Source organism: Lissotriton helveticus, chromosome 10 (assembly GCF_964261635.1).
Source record: "Lissotriton helveticus chromosome 10, aLisHel1.1, whole genome shotgun sequence".
In the NCBI taxonomy this organism is placed as follows: domain Eukaryota; kingdom Metazoa; phylum Chordata; class Amphibia; order Caudata; family Salamandridae; genus Lissotriton; species Lissotriton helveticus.
The window spans coordinates 40,881,185-40,899,877 of NC_136071.1; the positions used below are offsets into that span (position 1 = coordinate 40,881,185).

At 44.8% G+C, this 18,693-nt stretch overlaps 1 protein-coding gene across 3 annotated transcripts in view; it reads left to right on the top strand.

The window, feature by feature from the left end:
* Positions 1–18,693, top strand: part of SLC38A5 (solute carrier family 38 member 5) — a 414,747-nt gene that overhangs the window by 194,941 nt on the left and 201,113 nt on the right. For all 3 annotated transcript variants that reach the window (XM_078664699.1, XM_078664701.1, XM_078664700.1), the window contains one exon: positions 13,289–13,349. The gene's annotated coding sequence lies outside the window, so the exon portion shown is untranslated. The remainder of the gene's footprint in view (positions 1–13,288; positions 13,350–18,693) is intronic.

Consider the following 18,693-nt stretch of genomic DNA (forward strand, 5'->3'; position numbering starts at 1 on the left):
GAATTTTTTGTTTAATGCGTCTGTGTACATGATCTCAGTAAAAAATGGCCATGTCTTATAAAGGAAGCTTATCAGCTTTTATGGGAGCTTATCAGCAGATATGTCCTAAATGGGATTCTGCCTTGATGGGAACTCCCTTTATCAGAACCTACTGAAATTTATCATTGCAAGATGGCAAGTCATTCAAAATGCAGTGACCTGGCTTATTTGTAGAGTTCCCAAGTTATATCCTTCCTGCCTTGCATCGTTGCCACTGGCCTCCCACAACAGCAACATCGTGTTTCAAGGTCCTTTGTGTGGTCCCCAGATCTGTAAACTATCTTTTATTTTGTGAAAGGAGAAAGCTAGGATGCTTTGTTAACCTCTGTCATCTGCTTCACGACATCCCTGCCATGTGATGGCCTATTGCCGACATGCTTTGCAAGTAGGGTAACATTGCCGTAAGGGGAAGCCATTGTAACCGGTGAACGACAGTGAAGGAGTGAGCGAGGTAGACAGGAGAGATTCTCAAGAAAGGGAGGGTGCCTAAGGTAAGTCAGTGCATATGGAGAAAAATGAACAGAGACTAGCAAAGACCAGATGTTGATTTACAGCCACTGTGGAGGTATAACAGATGAGTGTGCCAAGTAATGCCTCATAAGGATCTTAAGTATACGAAATACAGCATCAAATAAAGTATTGTGGAAACAGAGGTTTGGTACACTACCTGCTAGCTTGAGGAGTTGAGTTCCACACAGTTGCACAGAATGAAGATGGCATGGTTGGCCCATGGTTGTGCCTGTGGTCTTCAGGTGGTTCACTCTGCTACATTCATATGAAAATAACTGAATGATATCCTCTGTAAATGCAACCGCTACAGTGATTATGGACAAAGAGAAACGTAAACACATTAGACTTGTACTTATTGAATGCATAGCGCTCCCATTCCAAGCCCACTGCACTTTCCAATCAGTTGTGATCATCTCTATGGCACTGAACCTTAAAGAACCACCCAAAGAAAGGGAAACTGAGACATCTTCGCAGCGCGAAGAAGCCCCACCTAGGAACCAGCGTAGTACCAAGACCGCTGGGTCGGCCGAGGAGGTCCTGGCGTGTAGCTATGTGCTATGTTACATGACAAGTTAGCCTTTTGTTAAGGGACTCTGTTCTCTTCCAGCCATCTCTCTCTGAGTTGGAAATTGAAGGACAAATTAAATGGCAAACAGAAGTGACATCACAGTTGACCCCTAGGTGCCCTTTCCTATCGCAAAGAGCTGCCAAAATGTTGGAATTCACAGCAGCTGAGCCTCAAAAGCAGCGCTGGCAGGAACATTGAGGAAAGCATGAAATGAAACTCGGAAATTCCTTGCTGGCCTGAGCGCAGAGCTTGGTGTGTCTGCGTATGAGGATAGCGGCAGTATCTTTGATTTCCAATGGAGTGGGAGGTGCGTAGGCATTAGCATCTGGGCAGTGGGCCCAAAAAGTGAGCTCTGGTTCAGCACCTGTGCATCAAACGCAAGCCAAAGGGAATCCACATTTTGCACCCTTTGTCGCCCAGTGATCTCACCCCTTGTGCCAACCTTGGTTTCCTGTTTTCTGCTAATTGTTTTTTTCCTGGCACAGCCTTTAATACCCATTTGACCAGGAGCAGGAAAGGTAGTGGCATGGGTACCAAAGAACAATCTATGGATAGTATCTGCGACTCCTAGGTGCTCCTAATAGTAGTCAGTTTTTTGAAGCTCTTGAAAGAAAGGGCTTCCAGTAGATGTAGGTTTCAGGATTCAGTGTCCGCCATCTTTGATATGGTGAAAGTCTCGAAACTGTAGCATAGGTGCAAGTTTGTAGTGCTTTTAGAATAGGGCCTTGACCTGTAGTTGTGTCACTCTGCAGTCGTGGTCTGTGGGTACCCCCAGACCATTGTTTGGATAAACACCTTGAGATGGTAAAGACTGCAATTTCTTCTTACAAGAAAGCCAGAGGAACGAAAGTGTGCCCAAGTTTCCACAGAAAATGCAGGTACGCTTCTGATGTTTTATGCCCAAAAGGACAGCGGAAGAAAGCCAACCAAAGCCCCTTCTTGGTAAGCTCTTAAATGAAGGCTCACTCGGTGATCACCGTTTGGTTTGTACAGTATGCTTTTGGAAGCTGGAAGGTTCTTGGCCCTGTTTTCCAATATATTGCTTCAGCCCTTCCAGTCCCCTCCACTGGGATCTGGTGGAATACGTGTTCTGCTTCAGAAAGGTGTAGAGGCTTCTGACTTTATGTCACAGGACTCAAGACTGGAGTCCAATAATTTTTTCAGTAGCACAAGCCCAAATGCAAATTCAGTATCCAATGGAGAGGTGGAAAGGTGTGCCCCTTATAGGTTGGGAATTTGTGCATAAGTATGGGCCCCAGTGGACCTGAGGGAGCACAAGGAGGACATAGTATTCAGGAAAGAGGGGAGCGGAGATGACCTAGGCGGGGGGACATTCCAAAGGGAACTGGGCAACCTCTAGTTTCATCCTCCGCCTCTCAGACCAGAGGGAAGCCAGACCAGTGTTGACATCATATACTGACAGCGGCAGTGTCAGCACTGCTATAGGACCTTCCAGACAGACACCCTTTGAGCAGAGCTTGTTGGAAACCAGACATTACGGTTGTCGCTTGTCACCAACCTATGCGCACCATTTTGCATTCACAGTTGCCGGCCTACAGAAACATGGAAAGTCCGCGCCATCCTATTGGCTGTGTTGGGATACATAGGAACGCAAAGTAGGAATTAAGTTATACCACTTGCGCTTAGAAGCTGCGGCAGTTGTCAATGGAGCTGTTCTGACAGCTGAAAAATCCTGACCTTGCCTGGTGGTTGGTTGAAGTTTCTCGCACACTGAAGGCCTTATTTAAAGGTAGGTGCAAAGTGGATAAAGGCCGAAAATGATTCTGGAGCCCCACCCCTTTTTTTGTTAACACTTTGCGCCTTTTCGGACTTGAGGCCGAACTGAGTTTCCTCACGCACTTTTTGCTGTTTGCTTTTTGCTTTACTATCAGGTAAAAAGATGGTAGCAAAACCGCGCGATAACAAGCATGCAAAAAAGTCGTTCGCACCTGTCCTATTCCTATTTTTAAAGCACAGGGCTGAGTTGGGTACTAAAGTCTCCTGCCACATTGAAGCCTCTTCCCTGCAAGTGCATTTGTACTGGCAGATTTTAGCGCCTGGTTTATCTCAGAACTCTAACTAAAGCGCTTGGCTGCTTAGTACATTTCCTGGATTTGAGACACAGTTTTGCAAGGTACTGAGATTTATTACTTTCCCCTTTAATCTTTAGTTTTCCCAGTTAACGCTTTCCTGGTACAATGCACAGGACATTGGTGCCAAACACACTGTTTGCTACCTCTTACATTTTGTTTGCTTTCGATACTTGCACAAGTGCCACCATTGCCTACGTAACGTTTGTTCTTGTGTTTGAGTGGCCTCCATTTATTGCAGTATTATACCTCTACTTTGTACGCTTTTGTAACCTGCACACGTCACTTTTTCCTCCTGTAATGCACCGTTTGCTACCTCTTGTAGTATTTTGTTTGCTCACGATTGTCACTTTTGCCTCATGTAATGTAACGTTTGCTTTTGTAATTTGTTCACTTTTAATGTTCTCATGTATCAGTTCTGTTCCTATTGTGAAGCGCTCTGACACCTTCGGGTAAAGTCTGCGCTATATAAAAATGCATAAATAAATAAATACCCGGTGCAGAGTGAGGTGGTGGTGCTGGTGGAGAAACCGGTCATAGGGCCAAGATGGGGGCTCTTACGAAGAGCACTTTTTCCTGCCACCTGGAGTAAGAGAAAAGAATTCAAGATGCATGTCAACCCTACATGTAAACCCGCAGATTGTTCACCAGCGAACATAAGCAGAATTTGGTTTGTGGCTTGTGTGAAAAACATTGATTTTTTCGGACATTTTTGTCTGTAGCCAATGGGAGTCTGGGAACCAAAAAAAGGTTTGCTAATCGTAGACAAAATCCTACTTTCTGAATTTTCTTGGTAGGAGAAATACCTGCATTTTTGGACCTACTCAGATTGTCGTGGTATACACTCACACGAGGTCCAGTTCTGCTAATTTTAACGTTGTAATTTGCTCATCTCCGCCTAAAGCTCCTTCTACTATTTCTACAGTGGTTTCTTTATGTTCCATCAGTTCTGCTTTGTCCAGCTCTTTTGAAGAGGTCAGGTGTTTCTCTTCTTTCTTAATCGGCCTCCTTGTTTGTAAATATCCCTTCACGCGTGTATGCACGGGTGAAATGCTGTTGCCCGCTGTTGTGCAGCTAAGTTAGTCTGCCCTTTTAATTTGTGTGGCTTTTGAAGTCTACCCACATAATACAAAGTTACATTTTGCTGTAATCAGTAGGTTCTCTGGGAAAGGATGGCATTTTGGCAGTTTTATTTATCCTGGTATTTGCTACAGAATCGCGAAATTCCAGGAATATTTGAATACTGCTTCGTTCGGGTGTGTTTTTGTGTAGCCAGGCAGCTGTTCATCGCCCCACCCAGAGGTGGCTTCGTACACATCTTCTGCCCCATAGTAAAGTGTTGATTGTCAGGGCAGGACTGGGGAACCAAAACAATCCAGGCAAAAATGCTGAAACTAGCCCGTCTCCTCAAACAATCTCTCTTTCCTTACTTCCATCCATTCTCTCGTTTACCTCTTTGATCACTTTTTCTCTCCCACCCTCTCTCTCTTAAAGCCTCCATCTGCAGGTAACTTTGGGGAGCTGGGGAAAGTGACAGAGGCACCAGGAGTAACTCTGGGCCTTCAAAATCCCCTATAAGGCCTCCAGCCCACCGGGGAAAGGCCTGGTAGAATAAAAGGCCTGTCCTGCTTCTGGTTGAAATCTTGTCCAGCGGGCTCTCTGAAACCAGGAGGGTTTCTGTCACTCATACTTCCGTTCATCCCATGTATCTGCAGCTCAGGCACAGCTCCAGCAGATTCCCTACCATGACCCAAGACTCTGGCACATGAGCGGCTTTGCCTTTCTAGCAGGCTCACATCATCAAAGAACAAAGAGATTGAGGCATCCAGGACCAGTGAATCCAAGCCAAGTATTGCAGACCTTTCAACTGAGCTGGGCAGCCTTACATGACGTCCGTCCCATGACACATGATCCAGAGAGGTCTTACTCCACGTGTCCGCCCCATGACACGCTATCCTGAACTTAGCCTTCGACACAGTGCTCAGATCAGGCCAGAGGGTGTGCAGAAATGTGGTCAGCAGCTGTCCGGTGTGTCTGTGCGCATGACGGAGACCACAACGCCTCCACTGTGTTCCTCAGCAGGCCCACGGGGAACAGGCAGACCACCATCGTTGAAACGAAACTCTCAGAAGCGTAGGGTGATGCTAGGCAAGAAATTTGCAATACACACAAAGGTGCCCTGGTAATTCTACAAAGCTATCATTTTAGGAAGATAGTTGTTTTAATTCAGAGGCGATGGCCTTCTTGTTCCGGAACAAAATGATTATTTTAAGCAACAAAAGGCTGGCCATGGTCCAAAAACTGTTATTTTTGCCTTCATGGGAAAATGATCAGGTTCTGCCAATGAGAACAAGTTGAACTGTGCGGACCATGGGACTTTTTTTGTCAACTGGGCTCACAATAGAGCTGGGGTCTATAGTTAATCTTGATTGATTGAAAAATAAATATATATATATATATTTTTTTTTTACTGCTCCGAGCCAGTCGGCTGTGCACTGCTGTATATTCTAGACTCTGAGGAGTGCATGTATAGCTGCCCAGCTCTCAGTCAATTTTTTTTTTTGCTCTTGTATTTGTTGTGTTGTAGTGTAGTGATATGTGGTACTTCTTCATATTAAATGGCCAAGGGGAGACACTGACTTGATCCTTTCCCTTTCTGTCAGTGCAGTACAATTCTGCTTTAATACTGGTCGGACATTTTGGAGAAACCTGATGTGATCTTAAATAATTGCTTGTTTTGATCCTGACTTAAATCATTCTAGTGTTTAATACAAGTTAAGCACCAAAATTCAAATTTTCTCTTTTTCTCTTCATTGGTACTGTTCAGATTATTCATAGAAAAGGGCTGGAGATATGCATACCTTTCCAGCAGCTCGACAATAGTGATAGGAGGTGTACATGTTTGACGGTTATTGATGAAGAAATGTCTGCCTTAGTAAGGGAGCTTCCAAGGAAACTGAGGACACCCTCGCAGGTTAGAGCCTAGCTGCCAAGGCTCCCGAGGGTGCCCAGCTCTACAAGACTGTTAACTTTGTTCTTTGTTCGTTCTGTTTTGCACCTCTTGTATCCTTCCTAATGTATTAACAGTAAAGCGCTCTGATACCCTCGGTGGTCACGTTCGCGCTATAGAAAACTCTATAAATGAATAAATAAGGGATGCCCTCTTGGGCCAACAGCCCACAGCTAGATTTATTCTAAATGGTGTGTATGCCATTCATCAAATATTTACAAGGTGCCTGTGTTTGTGTGTGTGTCACTTCTGGTTATAGAATGTGCATTGCACACTGCTCCGAGCTAGTCGGATGTGCACTGCTGTATGTTCTAGACTCTAGGGAGTGCCTGTATAGCTGCCCAGCTCTCAGTCAGCCCTCGACTAGCTCTGTGGATTCCAGCCAGGCTGATGATTGAGGAGCTGAAGGAAGCCATCACGTAGAATCCCAGGTGCCCTTGACTGGGTTGACTGTTCTATTCACACTGCCCTGATTTGTGGGGAGTAAGCATATAGGGATTTTAGACCTGCGGCCATCATGAGTGTCGGGGTTGTGTGCACAGCAGACCACTACTGTGCTAGATCCACCCCAACATTGAGAAAAGATTAATACAGCAAGGTAATGCTATTGCTTAAGGATTTTAACCCATCCTTTCTAATTCAGTTTCTGCACTTGAAGATGCTTTTCTGAAATCTGAGACAGCTGGGAGCATGTTCCTCTCAGTGCAGTATAGAACTGGTGAATGGAGGAGAGGCAGGAAGAGAGGTGGGAAATAACATTTACGATGGAACTGTATGCTGGGGCAGTTGTGGCTTGCTGACAAGACAGCGGAATTTTAAAGGTTGGCTAAAATCCAATTGCTGATTCATGGATTTTGGACTTGGTAAAGTCACTAACAGATCTCAATTGCTCTTGTCGAAAGGTGTAGACCAGGGTATATCATGATGAGACATCTCTTCACACATTAAACCATCAACAGGAAGAACTGGTCGGCAGAGTGGTAACCTTAGAACAGCAGCGTTAAGGTGTCTTTAATTAGCTTGATGATGAGGAGAATCACCCCCGAAGAAATCAGAGCAATGGTAGCAAATGGTGATTAGGGGGTCATGCACAGGGCCTTGTTCATGAAGCACGGGGGAGCACCAGAAGACTGCTAGATGATTCTTGTCTGTACTGATTGTATTCTGCTTACCTAATCAAAATCTACTTACCGTTGTCTTAACAAGGGTGCATTTCGCGAGTAAAAGATTTCATCCTGTCTTCCTCCCATGTAAATGTTCATTTATAGTACAAAGGCGATGCTACTTCCATCTACCAGGACATTTCGCCACCGATGTTAGTGAAACGAATGGAACTGAAAGCTATCACTACTTAATATTGGAATGAGAGATCCCTTTTCAATGGTATTTTCCCATCAGAGTTACTTTCATCTATGATAGTAAACAATTTCAGGTAGAAACAAAAGGTGCAGCAACAAAGGTTTTGTATTTGAAGGATCATGATGGAACAGTGCGACTTTAAAACAAGGCGCGACACAAGCCAGGCCAGAAGGGCTGCCTGGAAACTGAGGGAAGAAACTGACCTAAAAGAATCATGGTGGTACATGACTCCGCTCCTTAAAAGAATCCCTGAGTTAGATACGTCCACAAGGCTATTGGGATGGCCTTATTCGAATGCTTCGAATGCTACTTTGCTGTTGAATTGAGCAAATACTGTGTTGGCTCTGGGCCTTTGAGCCTGGTCCTAAGAAGCTTCAGTATTCCTAGATATCTAATTAGTGTCCCACAGTTTATTCCTATCTACTTCTACAACTGGTTGCTCAAGTTTGATTAGACCTTGGGCCCTAATGTTGCTTTGGATGTAATCATGCGCTCCCTTCCTCCATTTTAAAAATTTGAAACCTGAACTTTGCCTAGTGTGGAGGTTTATGCTAGAGCTACCCCACATTCATAGTTTTACTCTTTATTCATGTTTTCTTTCTTTCTGTTGTTTACTGTTACAGAGGGTTTGTGTAGTCTGATTGGCTGACTTGATGAGGCTTAGAATTTCCTTGCCATGACTAGGCATTCTGTTACCACTTATTGGTGGGTACCCATTTAACATGTCCTCTGACAGCCTGTTCTGTAGTGGTGAATGAGCAGCATGTATCTTTTTCTTGTTTCTTACTATATGTTCTGGAATATGTGTCCAATCTTCTACCTTTGTTCTTTTTGTGTTTTCTCGTTTTGGATTACTTCAAGACACCAAAGGAATACTCATGGTTGTGGTCCTTGGGCAGGGTTTGTAGAAGGTGGTGTGTGGTTTCCTCTTGAGGTATAGCTTTACAAAACTGTTGTTATACTATACATCTTCTGTGATGTTTCACATAGGTCTAATAAGCTTCTACGACCCAAGTTATACTAATCTAAGTTTAATTGAATGGCTAGTTTTAAGAGAATGACTACTAACATTCAATAACTAAACCTCACAGCCAAATGGGACTCATTTTCAAATTGGGCTCAGTGTAAAGATGTAGCAATAATTCAGGAAACCCATTTACTACATGAAGACAGGATGAGATTGAAGTGCTCTTGATTCCACGCGTAGCTTCATTTCATCCATTACATAAAACCCATGGGGTGCCAATGTTATTTGAGAATGGAACTCAGTTTTGTTGAGAATCTCACTATCGTGCCAGTAATGGACACATTCTGGACTTGCAGGACAGACACTCCAGTAACTTTTCTTTCTATTTATGGTCCAAATGATACGGTGGCTAGTTCTATTCTTGTAGGCTGCTTGTCATATCTAATTTTGCTCGGGCGACATTGTTATGGGGGTGGATCTTAATTTCAATCACTTTGTGTCCCAGCCGAGGTGGAGCCTCAGTATCTCCATGTTACAAAGGAACATCACCTTCGTATTGAGTGGTTTAGGTCACCCGAACTGTCTAAATACATTAAGATTTCATCATACCTGTGAAAGAAATTATAGTTTTTACTTAAATGTCCAAAAGTCATGTGCCAGGATAGATTTCTTCCTAAGTAATTGAACGCTAACACCAATCTTGTCCCATACACTGGGACTGAACCCATGCTACAGTACTTTAAAAAAAAAAATCTAAGATAGTCTGCCCAGTCCAGAAGTTTATAATCATGAGATGAAAATTAAGAGTAGCGTCTAGACATCTGGTTTTTAGTGCAAATATCCGAGATGCTTTACCACATTATTTTGATGAGAATGTTTCTGATAATGTGACTTAGGATACAATTTGGGAAGCAGCAAAATCCGTAATCAGAAGCCAAATGTTTATTCATACAACCTTCATATGGCTTGCAAAGCAAAAGGATGAACAACAGACTCCGATTCCTTTGCCAGAAAAATAATGCAAGAAAGACTTGTCATAAGATATTCTAGAATTACAAGAATCTAAAAGACAAATGTAGCATTTGTTCGTATGGGATGCTGCACATAAACTTTTATACACTAAACAGATTTACTATGAAAGAAGGGAAAGGGATCATAGGCTCTTGGCCTATAAACTTAAGACATTCCACTTTCGTGATTCTGTTAAGTAGATCAAGAACCACGCTGCGGTGTGTAAATCGTCCATTCAAATATTTGCAGTGACTTTCAGGCCCACAGCTCAGAGTTCTATTAATTACAACACCATGAGGCAGAGAAACAGAGGGAATACTTGGCACGTACCATGTTTCCAAACATAGATCAGGTTTTATTAATTTCCCTAGAAGAGCAATTTGCTGAGGGTAAAGTGTTACAAGTAATTAATGGGATGTCTGGTAAAACGATTTGTGATATATTTACTGCTCCCTTTTACTAATCATTTGAGGATAAACTGGTAGACCCTTTGACAAGTTTTGACATTTGTTTACAGACAAGCACAGTAACAAAATGTATGAGGACATCAACTATATCCCTCATCTTGCTACAATTAATGTCTCCCTATCAGTCAGGGTACATAGATTGTTGACCGACAATAATGTACATGTTGTTTTGATACCATGGGTGTGGCTTGTTGTAATGATTCATAAACTATTCTTCTCTCGCTGGATTTGGAGAAAACGTTTATTAGGGTTGACTGGAGCTTTATTCGAAAAGTGGTCTTGGTCAAAACATGCTCGCAAATATCTTCGGCCATCCCCCCCAATTAGAGGCAATTTTCTGTTATCCCAATCAATAACTTTAACCTGAAAGACAGTATGGAATGTCCAATTTAACCTCCGTTTATGGGGTTGTCATTGGAACCTCTAAAGCTACAAATACATTCTAATGAGCCTATACATGGAATGTGAACTTAGTAGTTGAAACACTTCACGATTTTAAAGTGTTAAAAAATGTAATTTTATGTTTTCTGATTTATCCATAACGATTCTCTCCCAGCTTTTGAGGCAGAACTGCAGAAAATGTAATGAATTCTCAAGATTGAAGATCAGTTAGTTATTCAATGTCACAAGGCATGGATGTATCTTATCACCCATTTGGAAGTGAGAGACTTTTGACTGATACTGGTTTTGAATGGACCAATACACAATCTTGGAGCAAAACTCCTACAGAGTGATAATGCCCTTTTGAATATAAAGTCCCAACACTTTTAGATAACTTTACAATGACTTACTAGGGGAGAAAGCTTGAGGGCTCTTGTTTTAGGATAGTGTCATGCAGTAACATGAATGTTATGCCTAAACCACTCTTTTTTTGTTTATGCCTTGCCAATCGTCCCCAAATGACAATCTCAAAACCATTGAGCAAAAGATTGTTTTCTTTATAAATGCAGTTGAAGCCCCAGCACACCCCACCCCTCATAATGGGGTGTGAAAGACTTCACAATTCATATACAATGGTGGGTTAAACTTCCTGTATGTGAAAAGGTACATTCTGGCAATTCAATTGAGGTCAGCATCCTATTAAACTTGCACCGGACAGGGAAATTATGGATGCCTTTTCATTTGATGCCATTGCCAGACGTTATTTGGCTTCCGTCTTCACATTGTTGGCGAATGAGTTTCCCTCTTCTCTCTACTTTGATGGCGCCCCCTGTCAAGCTACGGCCAAGGATGTAGACCCGCTGAGAATCTCTACCCTCCTGAGTCTTACCAAAGGTATTGAAAACTCAAATATCTCACCAGAGAAAGAAATTGAAAATGATGAGGAAGAGAAACAGAAATGTTTGTTGCATTCTCAGGAATACTAGGCAAGGACTGTCATCATCTGACAACGGCCTGTTTTGTGGACTGGATCCCAGGCAGTGGATACAGAGAGTTCAATAAGTGATGGTCAAACCAAAAGTTCAATGTACAAATATTACAGAAGAAGAGGTGGTGGAGAGATGAGGTCCCATGCTGTCAGACTGAGTGGCTTACCCTGATCAAGGGCAGTGTCGGTGTTAATGAGCCGAGACATTGTCACACATTAAGCGCCAGCTTTATCTTAAGAGGGCGTTCCCTCATTTACATGGTGGCATGGCCCCATGCAAATGAGGTAATCCCTTTGCCTCTGGGCCCATGCTGTATTACAGACGCGGGAGCAGAGGCAAAGAACTCCCAGGAGGCGCACTGAGGTGGCGCACTGTCAATGTGACCCCTGACTGCAGCCCGCAGGAGGAGGGAAACGGGGTCCCATGGACCTCCCAAGCATCTGCTTGCAGGCGGGTGCAGTCACTCACTGCACCCTCCTGCAAGATGATCTCTAATCCCCCTTAAAAGTGCAGGTGGGTTGCCGCCTGCACTGTGAACACTGAGCGGCTTCAAAGCAGTCGCTTTGTTTTCCACAAGAGTTCGCGTCTGCACTCGGGGCAACGTATTCACCATAAAGCGGCGCATTTTCATTGTTTGCATTGGGCGCACTTTAAAAGGTGCTCCCCGTGCAAACAATGAAAATACGCTGTTTGCATAATACGGGCCCAGTTGAGAACTTACTCAAACAAAAAGTAACCAGAAAGGGATATCAAACCTATATCGGGCATTGGGACATGAAACTTAACTAAATTAACATTTATAGTTGACCACTTGGTTGGCGAGTTTAATAGAAATGTTCCTGAAGAAGTGCAGGTGACTAACATCTGGATGATGGTGGCTGTTTCATTGATCTTCTCACAACGAAAAGAGAACTCAAACCAAAATATCCTGTAGTGGTATCTGACCACTGTAAGGCTACAATCAATGTTTGGGGATCTGAAAGATGTTGGAGAGATTGTGGACGAACAGGAACTAGGTTTCATATGTTATGGTCTTGCAGACACGTTGAATCTTTTTTTTGTGGTGATCAATTTTCTCTTACATTAAAAGCGTAATGGGGTTCGCTGCTCTCCTGGAACCCTTGGGGGTTTTGTTAAGAGATCTGGGTGAAAATAATATGTGTCCACTTTCTTCGTTAACAAGAACACTTATCTTCCACTCCCCGAATCTCAACGTGGTGGGCTCAAGTGTGTAAAACGTACGCGAAGAGCAGCTGTACTCCGAGGGAGTGGCCAAGGATGACAGGATCATGGTGTCCCTTTCATACATTATCAAGTGGTCTGTGTCCCAGGGACTGGACTCGCTACAACCATCTGATGTTTGCAACTTGTTGGATTCTGGATCTGTGTTAGATGGTATTCAATATTGTTTTCCTTAATCTGATTGTTGCTTTGACATGTACTGATACCTATGGATATGTGCAGATTATGTGTGGGGTCAACCCGGGACCTCTCCAGAAGGGTTCCACCGACCAAATGATCATGATTGAATACAGCTTAAATAAAATACCACCCAATAGAGCGTAACTGAAGTAGCCGAAACAGTAGTAGACCTCACGGGCTCTCGTGCACCCCGTGTGCCTGGTGATCTTCAGATCTTGTCACCCTAGATACAAGCATCGCCCATCCTTTGGAAACCTATCATAGACAACCTTTTTGAAATGTCTTTATATCTTCCCCATTCTATCTGTAGGAGAACCTTGTTTAGCTACAAGACATCCTCTTTATGCAGCCCAGAGAGGTATCAAGAGCCTGCTGTCAGGGGGTCGGGAGGGCTCTGTGGTGGGTCAATGATGCTGTTGACATGTTACCTGTTCAGGTGGGCGTCAGTCTGAAGAGGTTCCTTTTTCTATTGCAGGTGATTTTTCAAGAGGAGGATGGCAGGTGCCTTGTGAAGACGGCATGCTCGGCTGCCTTCAGTAAGTGCTACTTATTCAACCATTACTGTTCAACACACTGGACTGGCAGTGACGTCAGCGAAGCCAGCAATGCTTGGGCATTAAGTAACATGGCGTGCACATGCGCCTTCTCCTACTGCTGTCTTGATTTTATGGCGTTTTATTGAAATAAACACGTGCTCCTGGTGTGAATTTGGGCTTCTGCCAGTTCGTCATTCTTTTTTTTTTGGTCCAAAATGGGGTTATCAGTTTTGGAAAGCAATTTTGACATTACAGAAAACATGGAAGGGCTGTTTTCTGTAACCATGCCCAAGCTGTATGACCCTGTGTACGCTGTCGACTTTAGAAGCACAAACATTTTGTCTCCCCAAATAGGAAAATAAGACTATAAATCAGAAATCTCATCTGTATGACCTTTGCGCTTGAGGGACACAAGTACAGCTCTGTAGATCTATGCGCCTGCAGCAGCAACCTGCTGGTCAATGGTCAACATTAGGCTTGTGCAAAATTTGTGTCATTTCCTTTACAGAAACTGCACGAAATTCCCAAAGAGCTGTGTAAAATTACGCGAAACCATCAATTCTAGCGAAAAAATAATCTTGTGTTAATTTTTCCGATGCAAGGACACATTTTGTGCTAAAAAATGGCGCAAAATCGCTTTAACACAAACAACTGCTGCTAGCATTGTGTTTTGACATGTTGTTTCTGTGATCGGCTTTATACCTGAAATTGAGCTATATAGTATAATTTTGGCTATTTTGCATAAAAAGCAAAATGCAGAATGATGAAAATACTCCAGATTCAGTTAAATGAGTGCAGTAGAGTTGGGTGATTGTAACATATGTTGCTTATAGTGTTAGGTAACCACAAAACTGGTAGAAAAGTAAGTTACTTGTTAACTTTTGATAGCTATGCCTATACAACAGAAAACTCTCCTGCTATGTGGTAGATTGCATAACAGGGGGATGTGCCAAGTGTCAATTCATAGAGTGTAAGCAATGCAGTGTGTGCAAGATGCCTTGTCTTTGGCATTCTAGTGTGAATTCATAAAGGCCTAGATAGATTACTTACTGGAAATTCCATTACTCTGAGTACAATCTTCCCTGTTCACTCATTACGAAATGAAATGAGGCATTTATGCCTCCACAGACATCTCTGGGTGCTTTTGTTCGTTCACTCTGCCAGAAGGGGTGAGCTCTTGTTTTGTTCCAGGTGCCTGCTTGTTGCTGTTCCTTTATACTAGTGTGTTCCATCTAACTCTGTCTACAGGTGTCCCCTTTGTTACTAGAAACTGAAGCTGCTTGGGTCCCTCAGAGAGGAGGGCGGACTGAAGCTGAAATCCATATCTGCGGAGACGTAAACTCTGCATGAACCAGGGGGACATAGAGGGTGTGCGAGGGTGGGACGTTCTTTGAAAGCGGTATTTGTTATGCGAAAAGGAGAGACTTACCTCGTACACCTAGACTTTTCTTTCACACTTAAAAAAACAAAAAGGCGCATTGCTGCTGAGGACAATAAAGGCATTGACATGGGAGAGCCTCAATAAATGAAACAGTTTTTAGTTGTAGGTAAGCATGGCAACAGTTTCTTTGTTGAAGTAATTTGAGATTTGCTCTCTTTCTCTGTCACTCTCTCTCTATCTGTATATATATATATATATATATATATATATTACGCTCCATGGGGTTGTCCAAGTAGCGGGTAGCACCCGAGCCTGCGTGCGCCTTCCCCAAAGCGTTAGTTGGTATGGGCAGTTGCGTGTTTGAAATAGGCCCGACGCGTTTCGGAAATTTATTTTCCTCATCAGGGGCCAGCAGTAAAGTGCACGTCGTCTACCATCTCCCTGTATGAAAACACATATTGTGCTTGTGGGAGATGTAGTCCATATATCCTGGATGGATGCACTTTCAAATTACTGCTCGTTCCAAAGGCTCTACCATGAGCCCCAAACATCACTCCTGTCCTCATCCATCGCGCAGCTCCACATACGAGACTCCTTGGATAGCGAGTCTCGTGGCCCCCGTTTCTTCGGGGTGGTGCAACCCAGCGGCAGGACCGCCGCTAATGTATTACGCTCCATGGGGTTGTCCAAGTAGCGGGTAGCACCCGAGCCTGCGTGCGCCTTCCCCAAAGCGTTAGTTGGTATGGGCAATTGCGTGTTTGAAATAGGCCCGACACGTTTCGGAAATGTATTTTCCTCATCAGGGGCCAGCAGTAAAGTGCACGTCGTCTATCATCTCCCTATATGAAAACACACATTGTGCTTGTGGGAGATGTAGTCCATATATCCTGGATGGATGCACTTTCAAATTACTGCTCGTTCCAAAGGCTCTACCATGAGCCCCAAATATCACTCCTGTCCTCATCCATCGCGCAGCTCCACATACGAGACTCCTTGGATAGCGAGTCTCGTGGCCCCCGTTTCTTCGGGATGGTGCAACCCAGCGGCAGGACCGCTGCTAATGTATTACGCTCTATAGGGTTATCCAAGTAGCGGGTAGCACCCGAGCCTGCGTGCGCCTTCCCCAAAGCGTTAGTTGGTATGGGCAGTTGCGTGTTTGAAATAGGCCCGACGCGTTTCGGAAATTTACTTGGACAACCCCATGGAGCGGGATATTTTTCAATGCAACAAAGCTGAGGATCCTAGAACATAGGCAAGTTATCGCAAACAAGGACAAAAACTACCCAGTTGCTCGTCATTTTGCTAAATATCACCAGAGCAATAGGGACCACCTCAGCTTTTATTGCATTGACCAAGTACCCAGACTAGAACGAGGTGGAGATAGAGAGAAGGCACTCCGAATGTTAGAGTCAAGATACATCATTGACTTAAAGACCATGACACCTTGGGGTCTAAATAATGATGAGGAGATGTGGGTGCATCTGTAAATTTAACACATGGGATCATGTGGATCAGGGATCTGTTCTTGCTGCTGATATGAAGAACATGTTTAATGAACAGAATCAAGAAATTATATCTCTAAACCCTTATGTCCGTTGTGATGCTGCAACTCTATAACATCTTTAAGAAAATATCCATTTTGCCCATTCAGGGCCATATAAAAAACTAAGAGGTCAGGAAAAGAATAGTTAATGTCACCAATATAAAGATTATACTTGGGGATTCACCCCGTGATAAAAAAGCATAATACAGATAAGATCAGAAATACTGATTTATAGGTGACTATAAAAATCAGGACTTGACCCATAAAATGAAAGTATGTACATAAATGATAATTGTTTGTTCTTGTTAATTGGTTTTAAATCACGCACTTTAATCACTTTAGTATTTTGCCATTGAAAGTCATTGTAAATGTATGTTTATATATGCACTAAAAGATGGCCACCGCCTTTTTAGGTCTCGTGACCTATCAATGCGCATGCGCATTGAGAGAAGCGAGACTATAGGGCTTTAAACAAATCTTAACTAACTGTGGCGATTTGGTGCTGTGCCCGTGGCTTTTAGGTCAATGCGCAAGCGCATTGACCTAAAATGCGCGTGCACAGCATCAAATCGCCAGCCATCTGTTCCCCAGCTTGGATCTCCTGGCTGCTCCTCCCCTAATTATCCGCACATCAAAGGCCCCTGCTTCACACTTCAAACGAATGCTACCGAGAGCATTTCCCGGCCGGCCGCTTTTAATTTCATTTCGCAAGCAGTTCCCCCTCCTCCCTCTCCTCCCTCTCCTGACTTTCTCCTGCCTGCCACACCAATCCAAACTGAGGCGCTGCTGCTCCAGTCCCTGTATTACTCCCACTCATCTATGATTAGGAATAAAAGACTGTCGGTTAAAAACAGTTTCAAGATAAAAAATGGTTTTCCCATTACTTTTGCAGAATGTTCTGCATTTCCTTAACCGCCTCCAACTCTCCGACTTTCACATGCACATACCACTTTGCTGATACTGACCGAGACATGCGCTTTATAAGCAGGAAATAGAATTCTACAGGAAACAATACTACCGAAGACCATTTGAGGGTGTGAGCTCAATGCCACCGAAGAGTACGTACAATTATTATACTTAAAGTTCAGTCAACTACCCTTGATGCCCTTGATGCACGGACAACCTTTGAAGAAAGTGAAAAGCATGTACCCTCACCCTCACCCTCACTCACCCTCAACCCCTCACCCTCACTCACCCTCAACCCTCACCCTCACTCACCCTCACCCTCACTCACCCTCACCCTCACTCACCCTCACCCCCTCACCCTCCCTCACCCTCACCCTCACTCACCCTCACCCACCCTCAACCCCTCACCCTCAACCCCTCACCCTCACTCACCCTCAACCCCTCACCCTCACTCACCCTCACCCTCACTCACCCTCACCCACCCTCACCCTCCCTCAACCCCTCACCCACCCTCACCCTCACTCTCACTCACCCTCAACCCCTCACCCTCACTCACCCTCAACCCCTCACCCTCACTCACCCTCACCCTCACTCTCACTCACCCTCACCCTCACTCACCCTCAACCCCTCACCCTCAACCCCTCACCCTCACTCACCCTCACCCTCACTCACCCCCACCCTCACTCACCCTCAACCCCTCACTCACCCTCAACCCCTCACCCTCACTCACCCTCACCCTCACTCACCCTCAACCCCTCACCCTCACTCACCCTCACTCACCCTCACCCTCAACCCCTCACCCTCACTCACCCTCACCCTCACTCACCCTCACCCTCACTCACCCTCAACCCCTCACTCACCCTCAACCCCTCACCCTCACTCACCCTCAACCGCTCACCCTCAACCCCTCACTCACCCTCACTCTCACTCACCCTCAACCCCTCACCCTCAACCCCTCACCCACCCTCACTCACCCTCAATCCCTCACCCTCACTCACCCTCACCCTCACTTACCCTCAACCCCTCACTCTCACTCACCCTCACCCTCACTCACCCTCAACCCCTCACCCTCAACCTCAACCCCTCACCCTCACTCACCCTCAACCCCTCACCCTCACTCACCCTCAACCCCTCACCCTCACTCACCCTCAACCCCTCACCCTCACTCACCCTCACCCTCACTCACCCTCAACCCCTCACCCTCAACCACCCTCACCCTCCCTCACCCTCAACCCCTCACCCTCACTCACCCTCAACCCCTCACCCTCACTCACCCTCACCCTCACTCACCCTCAACCCCTCACCCTCACTCACCCTCAACCCCTCACCCTCAACCCCTCACCCTCACTCACCCTCAACCCCTCACCCACCCTCACCCTCACTCACCCTCAACCCCTCACCCTCACTCACCCTCACTCACCCTCACTCACCCTCACTCACTCACCCTCACTCACCCTCACTCACCCTCACCCTCACTCACCCTCAACCCCTCACCCTCAACCCCTCACCCTCAA